Genomic DNA, 12,059 nt, shown 5'->3' with positions numbered 1-12,059 from the left:
TAACTATGACTCTCTTAAGGTAACCAAATGCCTCGTCAACAGGCGAAATACATCGGCAAACTCGAGAGCTCCCGGCATTAGTACTGTGAAATTCTTTAGGTTGACCGATAATGACGTATCGCTTCAGGTGAACTGGCCAGAATAAGATTGAAAATGTGACTGTGGTAAACGGGGAGCAACTGACAGGAGTAACTATGACTCTCTTAAGGTAGCCAAATGGTTCGTCAACAGGCGAAATACATTGGTAAACTGGAGGAACCCCTAGCATGAGTACTGTGAAAGTCATAATTTCGACAAATAATGGCGTATCGCGTCTGGTGAAAGCGGCAGAGGAAAATCGTAGATGTGACTGTGGTTTAACGGGGAGCAACTGACAGGAGTAACTATGACTCTCTTAAGGTAGCCAAATGCCTCGTCAAGTGGCGTATCGCTTCGGGTGAACTGGCCAGAATAAGATTGAAAATGTGACTGTGGTAAAACGGGGAGCAACTGACAGGAGTAAGTATGACTCTCTTAAGATAGCCAAATGCCTCGTCAACAGGCGAAATACATTGGTAAACTGGAGGAGCCCCTAGCAGAAGTACTTTGAAAGTCATGATGTCTACAAATAATGGCGTATCGCGTCTGGTGAAAGGGGCAGAGGAAAATGGTAGATGTGACTGTGGTTTAACGGAGAGACACGGGCAGGAGTAACTATGACTCTCTTAAGGTAGCCAAACGCCTCGTCAATAGGCGAAATACATCGGCAAAGTCGAAAAGATCCCGGCAGGAGTACTGTGAAAGTCTTTATGTCAACAGATATTAGCGTATCGCTTCAGGAGAATTGGCCAGAGTAAGCTTGTAGATGTGAATGTTGTAAAATGGGGAGCGACAGCAAGGGGTAACTATGACTCTCTTAAGGTATCCAAATGCCTCGTCAACAGGCGAAATACATCGGCAAACTCGAGAAGCTCCCGGCAGGAGTACTGTGATAATCTTTAGGTTGACTGACAATGGCGTATCGCTTCAGGTGAACTGGCCAGAATAAGATTGAAAATGTGACTGTGGTAAAACGGGGAGCAACTGACAGGAGTAAGTATGACTCTCTTAAGGTAGCCAAATGCCTCGTCAACAGGCGAAATACATTGGTAAACTGGAGGAGCCCCTAGCAGAAGTACTTTGAAAGTCATGATGTCTACAAATAATGGCGTATCGCGTCTGGTGAAAGGGGCAGAGGAAAATGGTAGATGTGACTGTGGTTTAACGGAGAGACACGGGCAGGAGTAACTATGACTCTCTTAAGGTAGCCAAATGCCTCGTCAACAGGCGAAATACATTGGTAAACTGGAGGAGCCCCTAGCAGAAGTACTTTGAAAGTCATGATGTCTACAAATAATGGCGTATCGCGTCTGGTGAAAGGGGCAGAGGAAAATGGTAGATGTGACTGTGGTTTAACGGAGAGACACGGGCAGGAGTAACTATGACTCTCTTAAGGTAGCCAAACGCCTCGTCAATAGGCGAAATACATCGGCAAAGTCGAAAAGATCCCGGCAGGAGTACTGTGAAAGTCTTTATGTCAACAGATATTAGCGTATCGCTTCAGGAGAATTGGCCAGAGAAAGCTTGTAGATGTGAATGTTGTAAAATGGGGAGCGACAGCAAGGGGTAACTACGACTCTCTTAAGGTATCCAAATGCCCCGTCAACAGGCGAAATACATCGGCAAACTCGAGAAGCTCCCGGCAGGAGTACTGTGATAATCTTTAGGTTGACTGACAATGGCGTATCGCTTCAGGTGAACTGGCCAGAATAAGATTGAAAATGCGACTGTGGTAAAACGGGGAGCAACTGACAGGAGTAAGTATGACTCTCTTAAGGTAGCCAAATGCCTCGTCAACAGGCGAAATACATTGGTAAACTGGAGGAGCCCCTAGCAGGAGTACTTTGAAAGTCATGATGTCGACAAATAATGGCGTATCGCATCTGGTGAAAGGGGCAGAGGAAAATGGTAGATGTGACTGTGGTTTAACGGAGAGACACTGCAGGAGTAACTATGACTCTCTTAAGGTAGGCAAACGCCTCGTCAATAGGCGAAATACATCGGCAAAGTCGAAAAGCTCCCGGCAGGAGTACTGTGAAAGTCTTTATGTTAATAGATATTAGCGTATCGCTTCAGGAGAATTGGCCAGAGTAAGCTTGTAGATGTGCCTGTTGTAAAATGGGGAGCAACAGCAAGGGGTAACTATGACTCTCTTAAGGTAACCAAATGCCTCGTCAACAGGCGAAATACATCGGCAAACTCGAGAGCTCCCGGCAGGAGTACTGTGAAATCCTTTAGGTTGACCGATAATGGCGTATCGCTTCAGGTGAACTGGCCAGAATAAGATTGAAAATGTGACTGTGGTAAAACGGGGAGCAACTGACAGGAGTAACTATGACTCTCTTAAGGTAGCCAAATGGTTCGTCAACAGGCGAAATACATTGGTAAACTGGAGGAACCCCTAGCAGGAGTACTGTGAAAGTCATAATTTCGACAAATAATGGCGTATCGCGTCTGGTGAAAGCGGCAGAGGAAAATCGTAGATGTGACTGTGGTTTAACGGGGAGCAACTGACAGGAGTAACTATGACTCTCTTCAGGTAGCCAAATGCCTCGTCAAGTGGCGTATCGCTTCAGGTGAACTGGCCAGAATAAGATTGAAAATGTGACTGTGGTAAAACGGGGAGCAACTGACAGGAGTAAGTATGACTCTCTTAAGGTAGCCAAATGTCTCGTCAACAGGCGAAATACATTGGTAAACTGGAGGAGCCCCTAGCAGGAGTACTTTGAAAGTCATGATGTCGACAAATAATGGCGTATCGCGTCTGGTGAAAGGGGCAGAGGAAAATGGTATATGTGACTGTGGTTTAACGGAGAGACACTGGCAGGAGTAACTATGACTCTCTTAAGGTAGCCAAACGCCTCGTCAATAGGCGAAATACATCGGCAAAGTCGAAAAGCTCCCGGCAGGAGTACTGTGAAAGTCTTTATGTCAATAGATATTAGCGTATCGCTTCAGGAGAATTGGCCAGAGTAAGCTTGTAGATGTGCCTGTTGTAAAATGGGGAGCAACAGCAAGGGGTAACTATGACTCTCTTAAGGTAACCAAATGCCTCGTCAACAGGCGAAATACATCGGCAAACTCGAGAGCTCCCGGCATTAGTACTGTGAAATTCTTTAGGTTGACCGATAATGACGTATCGCTTCAGGTGAACTGGCCAGAATAAGATTGAAAATGTGACTGTGGTAAACGGGGAGCAACTGACAGGAGTAACTATGACTCTCTTAAGGTAGCCAAATGGTTCGTCAACAGGCGAAATACATTGGTAAACTGGAGGAACCCCTAGCATGAGTACTGTGAAAGTCATAATTTCGACAAATAATGGCGTATCGCGTCTGGTGAAAGCGGCAGAGGAAAATCGTAGATGTGACTGTGGTTTAACGGGGAGCAACTGACAGGAGTAACTATGACTCTCTTAAGGTAGCCAAATGCCTCGTCAAGTGGCGTATCGCTTCGGGTGAACTGGCCAGAATAAGATTGAAAATGTGACTGTGGTAAAACGGGGAGCAACTGACAGGAGTAAGTATGACTCTCTTAAGGTAGCCAAATGCCTCGTCAACAGGCGAAATACATTGGTAAACTGGAGGAGCCCCTAGCAGAAGTACTTTGAAAGTCATGATGTCTACAAATAATGGCGTATCGCGTCTGGTGAAAGGGGCAGAGGAAAATGGTAGATGTGACTGTGGTTTAACGGAGAGACACGGGCAGGAGTAACTATGACTCTCTTAAGGTAGCCAAACGCCTCGTCAATAGGCGAAATACATCGGCAAAGTCGAAAAGATCCCGGCAGGAGTACTGTGAAAGTCTTTATGTCAACAGATATTAGCGTATCGCTTCAGGAGAATTGGCCAGAGTAAGCTTGTAGATGTGAATGTTGTAAAATGGGGAGCGACAGCAAGGGGTAACTATGACTCTCTTAAGGTATCCAAATGCCTCGTCAACAGGCGAAATACATCGGCAAACTCGAGAAGCTCCCGGCAGGAGTACTGTGATAATCTTTAGGTTGACTGACAATGGCGTATCGCTTCAGGTGAACTGGCCAGAATAAGATTGAAAATGTGACTGTGGTAAAACGGGGAGCAACTGACAGGAGTAAGTATGACTCTCTTAAGGTAGCCAAATGCCTCGTCAACAGGCGAAATACATTGGTAAACTGGAGGAGCCCCTAGCAGGAGTACTTTGAAAGTCATGATGTCGACAAATAATGGCGTATCGCGTCTGGTGAAAGGGGCAGAGGAAAATGGTAGATGTGACTGTGGTTTAACGGAGAGACACTGCAGGAGTAACTATGACTCTCTTAAGGTAGGCAAACGCCTCGTCAATAGGCGAAATACATCGGCAACGTCGAAAAGCTCCCGGCAGGAGTACTGTGAAAGTCTTTATGTCAATAGATATTAGCGTATCGCTTCAGGAGAATTGGCCAGAGTAAGCTTGTAGATGTGCCTGTTGTAAAATGGGGAGCAACAGCAAGGGGTAACTATGACTCTCTTAAGGTAACCAAATGCCTCGTCAACAGGCGAAATACATCGGCAAACTCGAGAGCTCCCGGCAGGAGTACTGTGAAATCCTTTAGGTTGACCGATAATGGCGTATCGCTTCAGGTGAACTGGCCAGAATAAGATTGAAAATGTGACTGTGGTAAAACGGGGAGCAACTGACAGGAGTAACTATGACTCTCTTAAGGTAGCCAAATGGTTCGTCAACAGGCGAAATCCATTGGTAAACTGGAGGAACCCCTAGCAGGAGTACTGTGAAAGTCATAATTTCGACAAATAATGGCGTATCGCGTCTGGTGAAAGCGGCAGAGGAAAATCGTAGATGTGACTGTGGTTTAACGAGGAGCAACTGACAGGAGTAACTATGACTCTCTTCAGGTAGCCAAATGCCTCGTCAAGTGGCGTATCGCTTCAGGTGAACTGGCCAGAATAAGATTGAAAATGTGACTGTGGTAAAACGGGGAGCAACTGACAGGAGTAAGTATGACTCTCTTAAGGTAGCCAAATGTCTCGTCAACAGGCGAAATACATTGGTAAACTGGAGGAGCCCCTAGCAGGAGTACTTTGAAAGTCATGATGTCGACAAATAATGGCGTATCGCGTCTGGTGAAAGGGGCAGAGGAAAATGGTATATGTGACTGTGGTTTAACGGAGAGACACTGGCAGGAGTAACTATGACTCTCTTAAGGTAGCCAAACGCCTCGTCAATAGGCGAAATACATCGGCAAAGTCGAAAAGCTCCCGGCAGGAGTACTGTGAAAGTCTTTATGTCAATAGATATTAGCGTATCGCTTCAGGAGAATTGGCCAGAGTAAGCTTGTAGATGTGCCTGTTGTAAAATGGGGAGCAACAGCAAGGGGTAACTATGACTCTCTTAAGGTAACCAAATGCCTCGTCAACAGGCGAAATACATCGGCAAACTCGAGAGCTCCCGGCATTAGTACTGTGGAATTCTTTAGGTTGACCGATAATGGCGTATCGCTTCAGGTGAACTGGCCAGAATAAGATTGAAAATGTGACTGTGGTAAAACGGGGAGCAACTGACAGGAGTAACTATGACTCTCTTAAGGTAGCCAAATGGTTCGTCAACAGGCGAAATACATTGGTAAACTGGAGGAACCCCTAGCAGGAGTACTGTGAAAGTCATAATTTCGACAAATAATGGCGTATCGCGTCTGGTGAAAGCGGCAGAGGAAAATCGTAGATGTGACTGTGGTTTAACGGGGAGCAACTGACAGGAGTAACTATGACTCTCTTAAGGTAGCCAAATGCCTCGTCAAGTGGCGTATCGCTTCAGGTGAACTGGCCAGAATAAGATTGAAAATGTGACTGTGGTAAAACGGGGAGCAACTGACAGGAGTAAGTATGACTCTCTTAAGGTAGCCAAATGCCTCGTCAACAGGCGAAATACATTGGTAAACTGGAGGAGCCCCTAGCAGGAGTACTTTGAAAGTCATGATGTCGACAAATAATGGCGTATCGCGTCTGGTGAAAGGGGCAGAGGAAAATGGTATATGTGACTGTGGTTTAACGGAGAGACACTGGCAGGAGTAACTATGACTCTCTTAAGGTAGGCAAACGCCTCGTCAATAGGCGAAATACATCGGCAAAGTCGAAAAGCTCCCGGCAGGAGTACTGTGAAAGTCTTTATGTCAATAGATATTAGCGTATCGCTTCAGGAGAATTGGCCAGAGTAAGCTTGTAGATGTGCCTGTTGTAAAATGGGGAGCAACAGCAAGGGGTAACTATGACTCTCTTAAGGTAACCAAATGCCTCGTCAACAGGCGAAATACATCGGCAAACTCGAGAGCTCCCGGCATTAGTACTGTGAAATTCTTTAGGTTGACCGATAATGACGTATCGCTTCAGGTGAACTGGCCAGAATAAGATTGAAAATGTGACTGTGGTAAACGGGGAGCAACTGACAGGAGTAACTATGACTCTCTTAAGGTAGCCAAATGGTTCGTCAACAGGCGAAATACATTGGTAAACTGGAGGAACCCCTAGCATGAGTACTGTGAAAGTCATAATTTCGACAAATAATGGCGTATCGCGTCTGGTGAAAGCGGCAGAGGAAAATCGTAGATGTGACTGTGGTTTAACGGGGAGCAACTGACAGGAGTAACTATGACTCTCTTAAGGTAGCCAAATGCCTCGTCAAGTGGCGTATCGCTTCGGGTGAACTGGCCAGAATAAGATTGAAAATGTGACTGTGGTAAAACGGGGAGCAACTGACAGGAGTAAGTATGACTCTCTTAAGGTAGCCAAATGCCTCGTCAACAGGCGAAATACATTGGTAAACTGGAGGAGCCCCTAGCAGAAGTACTTTGAAAGTCATGATGTCTACAAATAATGGCGTATCGCGTCTGGTGAAAGGGGCAGAGGAAAATGGTAGATGTGACTGTGGTTTAACGGAGAGACACGGGCAGGAGTAACTATGACTCTCTTAAGGTAGCCAAACGCCTCGTCAATAGGCGAAATACATCGGCAAAGTCGAAAAGATCCCGGCAGGAGTACTGTGAAAGTCTTTATGTCAACAGATATTAGCGTATCGCTTCAGGAGAATTGGCCAGAGTAAGCTTGTAGATGTGAATGTTGTAAAATGGGGAGCGACAGCAAGGGGTAACTATGACTCTCTTAAGGTATCCAAATGCCTCGTCAACAGGCGAAATACATCGGCAAACTCGAGAAGCTCCCGGCAGGAGTACTGTGATAATCTTTAGGTTGACTGACAATGGCGTATCGCTTCAGGTGAACTGGCCAGAATAAGATTGAAAATGTGACTGTGGTAAAACGGGGAGCAACTGACAGGAGTAAGTATGACTCTCTTAAGGTAGCCAAATGCCTCGTCAACAGGCGAAATACATTGGTAAACTGGAGGAGCCCCTAGCAGGAGTACTTTGAAAGTCATGATGTCGACAAATAATGGCGTATCGCGTCTGGTGAAAGGGGCAGAGGAAAATGGTAGATGTGACTGTGGTTTAACGGAGAGACACTGCAGGAGTAACTATGACTCTCTTAAGGTAGGCAAACGCCTCGTCAATAGGCGAAATACATCGGCAAAGTCGAAAAGCTCCCGGCAGGAGTACTGTGAAAGTCTTTATGTCAATAGATATTAGCGTATCGCTTCAGGAGAATTGGCCAGAGTAAGCTTGTAGATGTGCCTGTTGTAAAATGGGGAGCAACAGCAAGGGGTAACTATGACTCTCTTAAGGTAACCAAATGGCTCGTCAACAGGCGAAATACATCGGCAAACTCGAGAGCTCCCGGCAGGAGTACTGTGAAATCCTTTAGGTTGACCGATAATGGCGTATCGCTTCAGGTGAACTGGCCAGAATAAGATTGAAAATGTGACTGTGGTAAAACGGGGAGCAACTGACAGGAGTAACTATGACTCTCTTAAGGTAGCCAAATGGTTCGTCAACAGGCGAAATACATTGGTAAACTGGAGGAACCCCTAGCAGGAGTACTGTGAAAGTCATAATTTCGACAAATAATGGCGTATCGCGTCTGGTGAAAGCGGCAGAGGAAAATCGTAGATGTGACTGTGGTTTAACGGGGAGCAACTGACAGGAGTAACTATGACTCTCTTCAGGTAGCCAAATGCCTCGTCAAGTGGCGTATCGCTTCAGGTGAACTGGCCAGAATAAGATTGAAAATGTGACTGTGGTAAAACGGGGAGCAACTGACAGGAGTAAGTATGACTCTCTTAAGGTAGCCAAATGTCTCGTCAACAGGCGAAATACATTGGTAAACTGGAGGAGCCCCTAGCAGGAGTACTTTGAAAGTCATGATGTCGACAAATAATGGCGTATCGCGTCTGGTGAAAGGGGCAGAGGAAAATGGTATATGTGACTGTGGTTTAACGGAGAGACACTGGCAGGAGTAACTATGACTCTCTTAAGGTAGCCAAACGCCTCGTCAATAGGCGAAATACATCGGCAAAGTCGAAAAGCTCCCGGCAGGAGTACTGTGAAAGTCTTTATGTCAATAGATATTAGCGTATCGCTTCAGGAGAATTGGCCAGAGTAAGCTTGTAGATGTGCCTGTTGTAAAATGGGGAGCAACAGCAAGGGGTAACTATGACTCTCTTAAGGTAACCAAATGCCTCGTCAACAGGCGAAATACATCGGCAAACTCGAGAGCTCCCGGCAGGAGTACTGTGAAATTCTTTAGGTTGACCGATAATGGCGTATCGCTTCAGGTGAACTGGCCAGAATAAGATTGAAAATGTGACTGTGGTAAAACGGGGAGCAACTGACAGGAGTAACTATGACTCTCTTAAGGTAGCCAAATGGTTCGTCAACAGGCGAAATACATTGGTAAACTGGAGGAACCCCTAGCAGGAGTACTGTGAAAGTCATAATTTCGACAAATAATGGCGTATCGCGTCTGGTGAAAGCGGCAGAGGAAAATCGTAGATGTGACTGTGGTTTAACGGGGAGCAACTGACAGGAGTAACTATGACTCTCTTAAGGTAGCCAAATGCCTCGTCAAGTGGCGTATCGCTTCAGGTGAACTGGCCAGAATAAGATTGAAAATGTGACTGTGGTAAAACGGGGAGCAACTGACAGGAGTAAGTATGACTCTCTTAAGGTAGCCAAATGCCTCGTCAACAGGCGAAATACATTGGTAAACTGGAGGAGCCCCTAGCAGGAGTACTTTGAAAGTCATGATGTCGACAAATAATGGCGTATCGCGTCTGGTGAAAGGGGCAGAGGAAAATGGTATGTGTGACTGTGGTTTAACGGAGAGACACTGGCAGGAGTAACTATGACTCTCTTAAGGTAGGCAAACGCCTCGTCAATAGGCGAAATACATCGGCAAAGTCGAAAAGCTCCCGGCAGGAGTACTGTGAAAGTCTTTATGTCAATAGATATTAGCGTATCGCTTCAGGAGAATTGGCCAGAGTAAGCTTGTAGATGTGCCTGTTGTAAAATGGGGAGCAACAGCAAGGGGTAACTATGACTCTCTTAAGGTAACCAAATGCCTCGTCAACAGGCGAAATACATCGGCAAACTCGAGAGCTCCCGGCATTAGTACTGTGAAATTCTTTAGGTTGACCGATAATGACGTATCGCTTCAGGTGAACTGGCCAGAATAAGATTGAAAATGTGACTGTGGTAAAACGGGGAGCAACTGACAGGAGTAACTATGACTCTCTTAAGGTAGCCAAATGGTTCGTCAACAGGCGAAATACATTGGTAAACTGGAGGAACCCCTAGCATGAGTACTGTGAAAGTCATAATTTCGACAAATAATGGCGTATCGCGTCTGGTGAAAGCGGCAGAGGAAAATCGTAGATGTGACTGTGGTTTAACGGGGAGCAACTGACAGGAGTAACTATGACTCTCTTAAGGTAGCCAAATGCCTCGTCAAGTGGCGTATCGCTTCGGGTGAACTGGCCAGAATAAGATTGAAAATGTGACTGTGGTAAAACGGGGAGCAACTGACAGGAGTAAGTATGACTCTCTTAAGGTAGCCAAATGCCTCGTCAACAGGCGAAACACATTGGTAAACTGGAGGAGCCCCTAGCAGAAGTACTTTGAAAGTCATGATGTCTACAAATAATGGCGTATCGCGTCTGGTGAAAGGGGCAGAGGAAAATGGTAGATGTGACTGTGGTTTAACGGAGAGACACGGGCAGGAGTAACTATGACTCTCTTAAGGTAGCCAAACGCCTCGTCAATAGGCGAAATACATCGGCAAAGTCGAAAAGATCCCGGCAGGAGTACTGTGAAAGTCTTTATGTCAACAGATATTAGCGTATCTCTTCAGGAGAATTGGCCAGAGTAAGCTTGTAGATGTGAATGTTGTAAAATGGGGAGCGACAGCAAGGGGTAACTATCACTCTCTTAAGGTATCCAAATGCCTCGTCAACAGGCGAAATACATCGGCAAACTCGAGAAGCTCCCGGCAGGAGTACTGTGATAATCTTTAGGTTGACTGACAATGGCGTATCGCTTCAGGTGAACTGGCCAGAATAAGATTGAAAATGTGACTGTGGTAAAACGGGGAGCAACTGACAGGAGTAAGTATGACTCTCTTAAGGTAGCCAAATGCCTCGTCAACAGGCGAAATACATTGGTAAACTGGAGGAGCCCCTAGCAGGAGTACTTTGAAAGTCATGATGTCGACAAATAATGGCGTATCGCGTCTGGTGAAAGGGGCAGAGGAAAATGGTATATGTGACTGTGGTTTAACGGAGAGACACTGGCAGGAGTAACTATGACTCTCTTAAGGTAGCCAAACGCCTCGTCAATAGGCGAAATACATCGGCAAAGTCGAAAAGCTCCCGGCAGGAGTACTGTGAAAGTCTTTATGTCAATAGATATTAGCGTATCGCTTCAGGAGAATTGGCCAGAGTAAGCTTGTAGATGTGCCTGTTGTAAAATGGGGAGCAACAGCAAGGGGTAACTATGACTCTCTTAAGGTAACCAAATGCCTCGTCAACAGGCGAAATACATCGGCAAACTCGAGAGCTCCCGGCATTAGTACTGTGGAATTCTTTAGGTTGACCGATAATGGCGTATCGCTTCAGGTGAACTGGCCAGAATAAGATTGAAAATGTGACTGTGGTAAAACGGGGAGCAACTGACAGGAGTAACTATGACTCTCTTAAGGTAGCCAAATGGTTCGTCAACAGGCGAAATACATTGGTAAACTGGAGGAACCCCTAGCAGGAGTACTGTGAAAGTCATAATTTCGACAAATAATGGCGTATCGCGTCTGGTGAAAGCGGCAGAGGAAAATCGTAGATGTGACTGTGGTTTAACGGGGAGCAACTGACAGGAGTAACTATGACTCTCTTAAGGTAGCCAAATGCCTCGTCAAGTGGCGTATCGCTTCAGGTGAACTGGCCAGAATAAGATTGAAAATGTGACTGTGGTAAAACGGGGAGCAACTGACAGGAGTAAGTATGACTCTCTTAAGGTAGCCAAATGCCTCGTCAACAGGCGAAATACATTGGTAAACTGGAGGAGCCCCTAGCAGGAGTACTTTGAAAGTCATGATGTCGACAAATAATGGCGTATCGCGTCTGGTGAAAGGGGCAGAGGAAAATGGTATATGTGACTGTGGTTTAACGGAGAGACACTGGCAGGAGTAACTATGACTCTCTTAAGGTAGCCAAACGCCTCGTCAATAGGCGAAATACATCGGCAAAGTCGAAAAGCTCCCGGCAGGAGTACTGTGAAAGTCTTTATGTCAATAGATATTAGCGTATCGCTTCAGGAGAATTGGCCAGAGTAAGCTTGTAGATGTGCCTGTTGTAAAATGGGGAGCAACAGCAAGGGGTAACTATGACTCTCTTAAGGTAACCAAATGCCTCGTCAACAGGCGAAATACATCGGCAAACTCGAGAGCTCCCGGCATTAGTACTGTGAAATTCTTTAGGTTGACCGATAATGACGTATCGCTTCAGGTGAACTGGCCAGAATAAGATTGAAAATGTGACTGTGGTAAAACGGGGAGCAACTGACAGGA

The sequence above is a fragment of the Schistocerca americana genome, chromosome X (genome assembly GCF_021461395.2).
Source record: "Schistocerca americana isolate TAMUIC-IGC-003095 chromosome X, iqSchAmer2.1, whole genome shotgun sequence".
Lineage (NCBI taxonomy): Eukaryota > Metazoa > Arthropoda > Insecta > Orthoptera > Acrididae > Schistocerca > Schistocerca americana.
Note: the sequence above shows the minus strand (reverse complement) of the source record.